We start from the raw sequence: 13,496 nt of genomic DNA, 5'->3' as shown, positions 1-13,496 counted from the left end.
TCTTTTGGGATTCGCAAGGAATAATCCTCATCGACTATCTGGAAAAGGGTAAAACTATTACAGGTGCATATTATTCATCGTTATTGGACCGTTTGAAAACCGAGCTGCAAGAAAAACGCCCACGATTGGCCCACAAAAAAGTCCTTTTCCATCACGACAACGCACCAGCTCACACCTCAGCAGTTGTGGTCGCAAAATTAATGGAAATAGAGTTCCAACTCGTTTCACATCCCCCCTATTCTCCAGACTTGGCTCCCTCGGACTACTATTTGTTCCCCAATATGAAGAAATGGCTGGCGGAAAAAAGATTTTATTCAAACGAGGAGGTGATTGCAGAAACGAATGGCTATTTTTCAGACTTGGACAAATCCTATTATTCGGAAGGGATCAACAAACTAGAGCAGTGTTGGACAAAGTTTATAAGCCTAAAAGGAGACTATGTTGAAAAATAAAAAAGGTTTACCCCAAAAAGTTAAGTAGTTTTTATTTTTGCACGGACTTTTCAAACGACCCTCGTATACTGATAATAAACAGCTGCTTTTGCCCTAATATTCCCTTTATTTACATGTTTGTTTTCACATAGAGCAGGGGGTCGGCAACCCGTAGCTCGCGAGCCGCATGCGGCACTTTTATCCAAATTTTGTGGCTCTTCAGCCCGTCCAATATAAATTGTATATTTCAATTTTATTGAAACAAATGAAAATTTCATTTATTAAAGTAAATATTTTTTTTTTCAAAAAGAATTTTAAATGTGATAGGTTTGAAATTGAATAGAATTATATTAAAACAAAGTACGTAATTATAAAATACTGCCACCATTTTCATTCATATATAGGTTTAGTTATTATTTATTCGTTAATTTACTTTGAATATGTGAAAATAAATATATAAATTTGTCAAAGCTGACGATCAACCTTTTACCACTGTCCTACCGAACAGTTTTAAAACATTTAAAAGTTATTGAATATCATAAAATAATAATTTGCGAGTACAAATGATCTACAGAGTTGTTTACACTATCATCCTTGCGGCCCTTGGTAAGATTTATTAAAATTATTTAAGGAAATATGGCTCTCTTAGCGAAAAATCCATTGACTGCGGAACAGGGAACAAAAATAAACCCGAAATTATAACTTTTTACAATGCTACCAAAAGAGGAGTAGACACTAATGACCAACTTTGTGCAAATTATTCTGTAGGAAGAAAAACAAATAGATGGCCCCTGGCCATTTTTTACCACTTACTTAATGTGTCAGCCATTAATAGCGTATATCACATGTAAAAATAATGCTCAACGTAAAAATATAAATCTCAAAATGGACCGACGCACCTTCCTCAAAAGTTAGGGGCATCAATTATTGCGAAACGTCCATTATCAGAAGGTCGCTGAGCACCGTGATCCCACGGAATTTGAAGGTGAGGATCAATATTTATCAGCAAGAAGAAGGCGCTACAATTCTTCCGATTCCAATAAATGGAGAAGACATTCCTAACCCTAAAAGACGAAGAAGATGCTACATATGCCCTAGTACAAGGGACAATAAATATCCTACTTTTTGCAGTAACTGTAAAAATTACATTTGTAAGATACACTCAGAAACTATTTGCACTAACTGTAGAAATAATTGCAATTAATTAACTGTTTTAATTTTAATTTTAAACTGTAAATATTTTCTCTGTTTTTCATTACATGCTAAGCAGCACCTCATTTAGAAATTACATCTTTATATTATAGATTTTTTTTTAAATTTGTATTTCTGTTTTATTAAAGTATAAATAAATGTTTTGTCTTCGATTTCTATTCCCTATAACATGATATTAGTTAGTTTTTCCTTTTTATTTAATAGTTTTTAATGCTGGGTCAATATGACCCGAGGTGACGGATTATAGCACTTTACGAAAGGTGACGGCTTAAGGGTTAAAATAGGTTGCCGACCCCTGACTTAGAGGAATGAAGAAGTTGAGTATAATCAACAGTGTTTATAATTAAGTAGCAATTACATATTACAGCAGTTAAAATGTTACAGCTGATTTAATAAGATACCATTAGATTGTACTGAGCACTAGTTTTACAATTGTAAGTTTAAAATGAAAAGTGGTAACTCCCTTTTTTTTGTACAATGTTAAAGTGGAGAAAGTTATTAAAAGTAGGTTGGGGGCTGTTGAATGAGGCTTATGTGTGACTCACAAAGAAAAGTATGTAATGACTATAAGTCCACGTGAGTTCAGCAATAATGGCCATGCTGTTCGTCTAACGTACGTCGTCTTCTATTATCACCCTCAATCTCTTTCATAACAACACACCACTCTGTAGCCATTCACAGGAGCCGAAGGATGGCGGAGAGACAGAGATCAACAGACCCTGAGAGACCTTGTGACAATAAATTGGCCTACTGTTGGATTACAGAACACAACTAACACGGCGCTTATTTTTCAACTAAACTACACTCTTCTCATCTAGATTGTGCCCACCATTTAAAGTAAATAAAAAAAAAATAATAGAGAACTTTAAAAAAATGAAACATTTAAGTCTTCCCCTCTAATGTGAGGGTACTTACTCCTGTTTGAGGGCAAATGTGATCAAGTTTTGACGGATTACAACTGGGGAAGCGAAAAAAGAAACATTGGTTACTAACAAATGAAACACGAATGTTAATAAATAATTTGATGTCGATCTGTGTTCTTTCGCTCATGGCAGTTATATTTTTTGCTTTATTACAAAAATAAATGCCTTTTTATTCTATTGAATATTGAATTTTGGAGGTTACAATTTTGCAAATTTTCAGTGATCAATTTTTTGCAAAACTAAATAACAATTTCATGGCAAATCAAAATCCTTCGTCGTTCTTGTGAGCAGAATTAGACTATCACAAATACGAGGTGTGGCTATTAAATAACGAGACTATTGCTATAAAACATTTTATTTTAAATTTATACATATTTAGTTATTATCACCTTCAATATACACCCCTCCCCTATCCCTACAACGCTCCATGCGAATTTACCATTCTTCGAAACAGTGCTGGAAGTCTTTTTCTGTGAGCACCTGCATGACGAGTGCCGCTTTTTCATTCACAGCTTCATAGGACTGAAATCGTGTTCCTTTTAATGCAGATTTGACTTTAGGGAACAGATAAAAGTCACATGGGGCCAGGTCAGGTGAATAAGGCGGATGGCCTAAAACTGGGATATTGTACTTGGCTAGAAACGTCGTCTTGACAGACAATGCAATGTGAGTCGGCGCGTTGTCTTGATGGAGAACCCATGACTTGTTCTTCCACAAATCGGGTCGTTTTTTCCTTACTCTTTCACGGAGTTGAGCAAGCACCTCATGGTAGTGATTAATTATAATCGATATTTTCATCGGTTTTGCGCACGTGATAAACATTCATTGCCATAAACTTCTTTTAATAAAAGATAAGTTTCAGTAGCAGTTTTACCAAGTCTTGATGTGAAATTTCACGACTATTCGTTGCTCTACTACATGGGTAGTATCATGTTTTCGGCAAAACGGAACTAACACCTCTTACTCAAACGACGGTTCCGGTCAGACAGATTTCTCTACAAACACGTGAGACGCTGCAATCGAAAGTGAAGGCTTTACGCTGCACAGCTGTCGGTCGTTAGGATTTGGCTACATAGTTCTTCTGTAGCAGCATCAGTCTTGTTATTTAATGGCCACATCTCGTATTGTTTCTGTAAAACACTAAACTTGACTCTGAACAAGAAGCTGTGACTTTTTTCTTACACTAGAGGTTACCAAAAGCAATTAAAATTCTTGGTGGTCAATTCTCTTTCTAATCTAATAAGGAGATCTATTTTTTTTATTAATCAAGGGAAAGATGGAGTTAAAACATATCTATTTTTGGTAGCGACAAAGTGAATGCGAAGTTTGTTAAAAACTATTTATTTGTGTTAAAATTTAAATTAGAAAAATTATTTAAAAAAATAGTGACTACTCAGTAAAATGTTGCAACAGAAATTGAAACTAACTCAATTTAATTATTGAAATTTTTGTTCTATAAATTCGTAGCTTGCAAAGTTTTTACCATTTAATTTACTTAATTGTGTTTGAAATTGTGCAACTTGTTCTAGTTGCGAGATATATATTCAAATTTATAGAATGTAATAATTCTCTAGAGGTTGGAAAGTTAGCTAATAAGAGCAACAAGGAGTTGTTCTAATTAACTAGAGATATATCTTATGCAAACCATTTCCATAATATTAGAACTACCTCATATGATCTCTACATATATACATATATACCGCACACTAATTCTCAAAATAGAATTCTCTCCACTAAATACCGAAGTTTTTTCAGTGTTCAGTTTAATTTATTGCATCTATTGCAGGTCTCCATTAACCTTCGGAGAAATTCTTTCGGGTAAGAGCAAGATGCTGGATATTTAACCGCTGTCTAAGAAGAAAACATTTTTTAACAACTTCTCTCTTGGTATTTTAAGTAAAATTGAAAGCAAAGACCTAGACTTAAACCTACTATATCAATTGGGTAGTGTATGCTTTGGCAATTGACCAATTGCGTCTATGATAATCGAAAAGAGAAACATTGAATAATCACTAGAAATGCCTTTAAAGAAATTCTACCTCAATCTTAAAATGTTTTCTCAGTACAATAACCCTATCGTTGAAAAAAAAAAAAAATTAAGATTTTTTGGAGAAGTTAGTAGTTAGTGCACTGGATTCCAATGCAAGATACCGGCGTTTTAATTTTTCTCTTTCTAGGAGAACCTCTAACAACTCATCGTGTTAAACGTGTTGCCCTTAACAACGTTCAGAGGGTTTGCTGAAAAAGGTTCCAGACGCATCACATGTTAGCTAGCCTTGTATTATTATTATTTTTTTTTTTTAATGTTTAAGGCGCGTTAAGATCTAAGGTTATTGGCGCCCGGAGCTTTTTTCAGTGTTCGACTGCTTCCGTACAGTGTTCTCTCGTTACAGACAACACTGTCCATCACCGGACAGTGAGCTCTAAGAAGCTCCTAGGAAGAGAAAATCTAAGGGTCAGCAGCTGGATTCGAACCCAGGACCTCCTCGTGGGAATCCAATACGCTATCCCCATAGTTAATCCCTTCCCTATTATTATTATTATTATTATTATTATTATTATTATTATTATTATTTGGCGTTTATTTTTGCTACAATCAGCGCGTTGGCGCTATAAGTAACAGTGATAACAGAACTATGAATTACAGAGGTATACGAGTGGAGAAGTTACCCAGTGGTAACACTCCAAAACACTAAACTATTAGTCACTCTCTCCACTAGAGAGGAGATCACGAGGACACTGTCTTTAAAGGTATCTTGTTGGGTTATCAGGAAGAGTTCTTGAAGAAAGATTTTGAGCTAGAGGATTTATAAGAGATTGCAGGCTGAAGTGGAGTTTTCTGAATCGTGTTTTAGCAACTTCGGTGACAAAAGGAATGTTAAGGTCAGTGTGTATAATCAGGTTGGAGACATAAAATGGAGCGTTTACAATAGTTCGAAGTATTTTAGATTGTAGAGATTGAATCCTTTGGAGATTGGAACGTTTGGTTGAACCCCACAGCTCTATTCCATACGCCCAGATGGGTTTCAAAATAGAAGTATAAATCAGTATTTTGTTGTCCAGAGAGAGTTTTGATCTGTCGTCTAAGTCTTTTAAGTAGTTGATAGCTTCTGTTCAGTTCTGTTCTTTTAAGTCTTGTGTGAATATTAAAAAAATTAATAACAATAATAAACTCCCTTAGGGAATGGATTAGGTTAGCGTTTAGCACACTAGATACTCAAGCGGAGATCGCAGGTTCGAATCCAGCTGTCAGCCTTAATATTTTCTCTTCCTAAGAGCTACTTATAGCTCACTGTCCGGTGATGATCTGTACAACAATGGCAGTAAGACAAAGTCGAAGGTTTACTTTTGAAAACTGATAATTATTGGATAAACCTTAAATTTTATTAGACATAATATATTTTTAATATACATTCTATGAATCTATTAAAAATATGAATCGTAAACAATTTGCGTTTTCCCACATTTCTTTATTGATAGGAAAGCCAAGCAGACCCTACGGAAATTTACATGAAGAATTCTTAGAATGTCTTGCATTGAGGAAGATCCCTCAATAAGAAGGAGCAAACATGCAGATGACGTTCTAATTTTACAGCCACTTTCTTCCGTTATCTTCAAGTATGCTCAGGGCGTACTTCTTCAGCAGCTCCTCTTGTAAAAAAAAAAAAGAGAGTGAAAGACCAGCACCCTCTAGTTGAATTCTTCTTTTATTTTCCTACCAATAACAGTTTGTGTTTGATTCACTTCTACTCAGAGAAGCCCAGGGCTAAATGAATTAACTTCTGGGCAGACTATTTTTTTTTTTTTTTATTCTACTGCCCTTTGAAGTAATACTGAACTAATTGAACCTTCCTATTTTCAACTCTATTGGCTGGAATTTCCAATATGAAGAGTGTTGATTCACTTTTCTAAAAACATGCACGCATTGGTTTAAATTTATTTATACTTCCCTGTTTGTTGGTATATTTTGTTAGCTGGACTACAATATAAAGCAATTGGCTCACATAGTGTTTGATGTTTTAAATAAACAAGCATTGGCTATAGAACTAATGGAATGCCCAGTGATCGGACAAACGAATAAATTAAATTCCAAGTTTTACGCTGCACTGTTTTACGCAACGGAATCTTCATTCTAAAAAAAAAAACAGTGCATTTCTAAATTAAAAATTATCTAAATTACCAAACATGTAAACCATGATTGGCAGTCTGCAGCTCAATCCTTTCTTCTTTTAATTAGAATATGAAAATCTAGGTTTCGTGACCGCAAATTATTGAACTAAGGATTCAAGATTGGCGAGGAAGCGGTCCAAATAAAAACAACGACTCGTCTTTTTGCCAACGTTTCGATAAATATATTGCCTGCTTCAGGGCCTGAGTATTACAAATACAAAAATACAAACAATTTAGAGAATCAGTAACATTGAAAATAAGATATTGGGCAATTTCTTTTAATACAAAAACAATTACCAACTTGATTTATCCAACTTCTGTACATAATTATTGCTGTTTTTTTAAATTTGCTTCTAATCATTTGGTTCTTATGATATTTAGTTCATAAGGGTTTTGGGTTTTTCCAGCTTTTTGTATTAAAAGAAATTTCCCAATATCTATTTTATTTACTCTTTTGTCAAAATTGGACATTGTAATTAGTCTATTGTATCTGCCTAATTGCTATTTCCAAAATTCCCGTGTAAGTCCCGGTACATCTGTATATGTATACCTGCTTCTCCATTTCTGGCTCTTAGTTTCTGTAACTCAACCAACCCGCATAGCCACGTAAGTTTCAATAATTATAAAGAATTGATTGTATTTTATTTTATTTATTTTTATTTTTATATTACTGATTTTTTACCGATTTTCTATGTTACTGATTCTCTAAATTGTTTGTACTTTTGTATTTATAATATCCAGACCCTGAAGGAGACAGTATATTTGTCGAAACGTTGGCAAAAAGAAGAGTTGTTGTTTTTTATTTGACCGATTCCTCTTACTTACTTACTTACTGAAGGGCTATAACGGTCCATGAAGGACCCGAGCCTCAGCCACTACAGCTCTCCACCTCTCTCAATTTCTTGCCTACGTCCTCCATCTCTGCTGAACCAAGGGCTTCCAAATCTTCCTGCACGTCGGTCAACCATCCTAGTCGAGGCCTAACCCTCGGCGTTTTTCCACCATAGGGTGTCCATATAGAGCTTTCCTGGGACCACTCGTCTTCTCCATTCGGTGCAAATGTCCCAGCCATCGTAGTCTACCAGACTTTATAGTGGCTACTATATCAGGCTCACCGAACAGTTCAACGACTTCTCGATTCATCCTGTGCGTTCTTACAGGTCCGAAAATCCTTCTTAACACTTTTCTTTCCCACCTGCATATCCTTTGTTCGTCCGCTTTGGTTAATACCCATGCTTCCGAACCGTAGGTAACGATTGGACGCAGGGTAGTCTGGTATATTCATAACTTTATGGCTCGGGACAAGCAATTTCCTTTTGAAAACTGGCTGCAGCGCCCAGAGACATCTATTACCGGCTGCGATTCTCTCATTGTTATTAGGAGGTTAAAACTGCCCCCAAGTATTTAAATTCTTTAACCCCTTCAAAAGAATATTCCCCTATCCGTAGGTTCCGGAATAACCTGCCCATAGTTGCCGGCCAAGCACATTCTGACGAGCCGAATCAATTTCTTTGGGTTTGACCAATTTCTCGCCAATCTTAAATCCTTAGTTTAATTAGAATATTAACACTCCTACTTAATTATAATTATTTCTAATACATTCTTAAATTTATAAAGAATCAAAAAATTGTATCTAACACAACATTTACATATTGAAAGCATGTACTCTTGGGGGTCGACCAATTGATAATAGAAGATGGCTTTATTATTTAACTATAAAGTGTATAATATATCCTTTTAATTATATAATTATCTGTTCTGTATTTTTAAATAAAGGTAAATATCAACATTTAGGGCTAGAGAGAATAAGTTAAAAGGAACAATAATAATAATAAACAGTCAGAAGGGGATCTTCTTATTAAGATTATCTTATTATTTGGTTAGTGCCCTGGATTCCGATTCGGAATTCCCACTTCGAATCCGGTTTTCGGCCACTTAGACTTCCCCCTTCTGGTAACATTTTACAGCTCACTTTCCGGAAACGATTATTAAGACGATCTGGTTCGACAGTTGTATAAGGGTCTGTAATAAGAAGTAGAATATCTATCAAATACACGACTTTGCTCGATTAATCTTAGTTTCACAGCATTGGTGTTGAAGCAAAGATATCTTCTACTAAGCCGCTTGAAGAGATATTTCTTGGTTATCGGTTGCTTCAGTTATTTTATGAAATGAGCATTGTGCTTTAAGTCAGCTGCAACAAGTTCTGTATATTATTTGGACATAGGACATAGTATTAAGATTTAAATCCAAAATTAATTCTGTGAATTAATTTTTCAAAATTCATTAAGAACCATGAAAAAAAAAAATGTTTCTTTAGATAAAAAAGATTTATTTTTATTTTTTTGGCGCATCAACAGCTGAGGTTATTAGCGCCCGGAGCTTTTTCCAGTGCACTGCCGTCCTCCGGACAGTGTTCTCTCGTTACAGACAACACTGTCCATCACCGGACAGTGAGCTGTAAGAAGCTCCTAGGAAGAGAAAATCTATGGGTCAGCTGCTGGATTCGAACCTGGGACCTCCGCGTGGGGTGCCTTAAAAAATATTATTAAATTTATATTTGTAATTTGTCGTGGTGAGGGTCTAATGTAGTGTTAAGTAAACATATAACTGTAGTATAACTTTTTCTATGGTACATGGGTTGTATGCTAAAAGGTTTTATATTCTGAGGCGGCAACAGATGGTACAAATATAATTAGCCGACCAAATCCTCTCTCATTTAAAATACATGTTTTTACATATTTTCACTAAGTTATAGTTTAACTTTTGTCGAGTTTTAAACTGAAATTAAATTATAAAAATAATAATTTTCAGCGATATTCATTATTATTAATATTATTATTTAAACATAATTATCCAATAATTCCATTGGCAAAGTTGAGAAAGTTTACATGAAGAAGGACCTGTAATAAGAACTCCTAGTAGAAGAATCGAAAGAATTGATAATGCCATATTTTCAGTCTTTACTATGAGGAAGTGTGGTGTAAAAATGCTTGCATCATACTTCAGCTGAAGTACCAATAGTCTTTCTGAGAAAGATCATTCAGACCAGACCCCTTGGGGTAGGAAGACCTCCTGCCAGGTTCTCTCATAGAAAATATGACAATCATAACCAGAAATTGAAATAAAACTTTTTAGAATTAAGTGATTGATGATGTTATATGTATCGATTGTAACAGATGTATCTCGATCAGGGTAAAATGAACATAATAGTCGTTGTACGAGTCAGCTTAGCTGGTGTTCTAATATTGTCATACTGGTAGCAGCAAATACTATTTGTAAAATGTCTTTAGCAAATCAACTGTTGACAATTCTGACAGTATCATTTAACTTCGGGCCACCAAATTTATTTTGTGCAAAAACTTATTATCAGATAGTGTCCAGGCAATTGATCTAATCAAAGCTCTGCAGTATATAGTGGTGCTTAATATGAAGACATTTTCTAATCGAATGATTTGGAGTATCAAACTGTGAAAAATAAAAAAAAAATTCAATCGTTGGGAAATGAATTAGTACACTTGAATAAAATGCACTTAACTATAAGACATGCAGTTCATGCCCAGCAATCATAGAGAATACGCCTCATCTTATGAATCTTAGGGGTTCGGTTTTGTTTGATTGTCGTCCAAGGTGAAGAGATGAAAGCTCTATCTGCTGATGAGTGGATTCACTCATAAATTTTAGCAGTAATCAAAACCAACAAATTTAAAGTTAAGTTTAAACACAAATTGTGACTTAAGAATTGTATTAAATCTAGTAAGGCAAAGTCGCATAAGTGTAACCAGCTGTTACATCAAAACAAGAAAGGTTCTAGAACCTTTAATTATAGAACTAGAAGAGGAGATGAATTCTGTATTAGTTACTGACAGAGAGATCGTAGGCTAACAAGAAGAAGATAAAGCTGAAGATTAATAAACATTGGATAACATCCAGAATGCATTTCAATAAGGAGACTACCAATGATTGTTAAAGGCATTGATCCCTATACTCCAAAGCATATAACACTCATGTTAGCTACTCAAAAGAAGTGCCTCCTTAATCTATAATAAAAGGACAAGCAATATTAAAGAAGGTGGACTTTGATTACTATTTTAATATAGCCCAAAGTAACTTTGAAGTCGGTGAATCATTTTATGATCAATATACTAACAAGAATTCTTTAGGATTTTTAATTAACTTATAGTTGAGCTTATTTATCATTTATATTCGCCCTCTTGTTGTAATAAGATGAAGAATTTGCTTTGTTCTCTCTTGTATTATTACTTTTTATTAAGATTAATTTAAACTTTATTAGTTTCCTTGTTTAATCAGATTATTCTTCATTTTAGCGAGGCTTAATGAGCAAAAAAAAAATCAATTGCTCTTCAATTACTTTGTTTTTGCTCGTAGACCATCTTAAATTTAGACTAAATAATAACCAAGTCTGATTTGCCTAGATGAGGTATCACTTGAGAAGGTGTTAATAGATACAGTGTAAGCACTAAAAAATAAAAACTGCTAGAATGAGAAGTCTCATTCTAGCTGATCGTCTAAATATGAAGGAAGATGGTCTGATTCTTTATTTGAAAAAAACTTATTCATCAGATCCGGTTGCAGGAGAAACTGTACGAAGAGTGGAATGCAGCTTTTAAGCCTTCTTTTTTTAAAATAAATGAGATGTGCTCACTTAGAAGAATTGAATTACTGCAGTTTTACAATAAATAAAACTCCAAAACCTTGTTGTCAACTATTTAAAAACTGTATGTGACTAATTTTAATCAATAACCTAAAGGACAGTGATGAAAACTATTCTCAAGAATAACTACATATAGTTAGCTTAACGGATGGCTTAATCTAGCGTGTATTGTGTTAGTGGGTCCCTCTCTAAGGAAATGTGAATCGGAACAGGGATGTAGAGAATGGTTGCGACATAAAGGAGCAAAAGGACATTGCAGATTGCTTACCAAATTGTGGAGCGAGAGTCTGTCTAAATGTCTAGCCGAGTGCAAGTGGTGTGTGCATGCATTGTATGAAGTATTATGATGGCACGTGACTTTCACGTGACTCATGCAGTCATGGTTTTCCAAAACTCTTTTCTTTTGTCACTTGCACTCCATTTTACGTACACTTGACTTTTTCTTCCTTTAGATCGGAACTGTTGTGGGTGCAAATTTTTAATAATCCATTTCATTACTTTAAGTCAACTAGCTCAATTATGTTGTTAGATTTCAATATTCTTGGTGTTCAAACTTGATGAATATCATTGGTGAACATTAAATAAACACTTCTCAACAATAATTGCCCTTTTTGGTGGTATTATACTTTGAATACGAGGGTCGTTTGAAAAGTCCGTGCAAAAATAAAAACTACTTAATTTTTTGGGGTAAACCTTTTTTATTTTTCAACATAGTCTCCTTTTAGGCTTATACACTTCGTCCAACGCTGCTCTAGTTTGTTGATCCCTTCCGAATAATAGGATTTATCCAAGTCTGAAAAATAGCCATTCATTTCTGCAATCACCTCCTCGTTTGAATAAAATCTTTTTCCCGCCAGCCATTTCTTCATATTGGGGAGTCCCAGGAAGCCAAGTCTGGAGAATAGGGGGGATGTGAAACGAGTTGGAACCCTATTTCCATTAACTTTGCGACCACAACTGCTGAGGTGTGAGCTGGTGCGTTGTCGTGATGGAAAAGGACTTTTTTGTGGGCCAATCGTGGGCGTTTTTCTTGCAGCTCGGTTTTCAAACGGTCCAATAACGATGAATAACATGCACCTGTAATAGTTTTACCCTTTTCCAGATAGCCGATGAGGATTATTCCTTGCGAATCCCAAAAGACAGTCGCCATAATCTTTCCGGCTGAAGGAACGGTCTTCGCCTTTTTTGGCGCAGATTCCCCCTTGGTAACCCATTGTTTAGATTGTTCTTTGGTCTCAGGAGTGTAGTGATGTATCCATGTTTCATCCACAGTGACGAAACGACGCTTAAAGTCCTGCGGATTCTTCTGGAACAGCTGCAAACCGTCCTTGCAACACTTCACACGATTTCGTTTTTGGTCAAGCGTGAGCAATCGCGGCACCCATCTTGCGGATAGCTTTGTCATGTCCAAATGTTGATGCAAAATATTATGTACCCGTTCATTCGAGATGCCCACAGCAGTAGCAATCTCACGCACCTTCACTCTTCTGTCATCCATCACCATATCATGGATTTTATCAATGATTTCTGCAGTAGTAACTTCAACAGGGCGTCCAGAATGTTCAGCGTCACTTGTGCTCATATGGCCACTCCGAAAATTTTGAAACCACTTATAAACTGTTCTAATCGAAGGTGCAGAGTCACCATAATGTTTATCAAGCTTCTCTTTAGTCTCTTGAGGCGTTTTGCCTTTCATAAAGTAGTGTTTAATCAACACACGAAATTCTTTTTCGTCCATTTTTTGAAAATCACTCGACTTCCTCGATTCAAACGAATGCCAAACACAAAGAAATAGACCGATCTGGCTGAAACTTGGTGTGTGTTCTTCCAAGAGATGCTACTACCTAAACATAACCTCGATACGCGCCAGTGGTGCTATCTCTCTGACTTTGCACGGACTTTTCAAACGACCCTCGTATGTCCAGTACAGTAAAAAAATTCCTAAAGCTTAAAGCTGGGCTTTATTTGACTCTCTGACTTACAGAGGAATCGCCTTGCAGTCTCCTGTTGATTGTACTGAATCAAACTATTGAACAACAACCTCTTTTTTAAAATTTATTTGTCGTTTTCTGGGAAGGCTTTTAC

The sequence above is a fragment of the Rhodnius prolixus genome, unplaced genomic scaffold (genome assembly GCF_049639745.1).
Source record: "Rhodnius prolixus isolate KJV_2025 unplaced genomic scaffold, Rpr scaffold_9, whole genome shotgun sequence".
Taxonomy (NCBI): Eukaryota; Metazoa; Arthropoda; class Insecta; order Hemiptera; family Reduviidae; genus Rhodnius; species Rhodnius prolixus.
The sequence above is the reverse complement of the archived record's forward strand: the minus strand, read 5'-3'. Positions refer to the sequence as shown.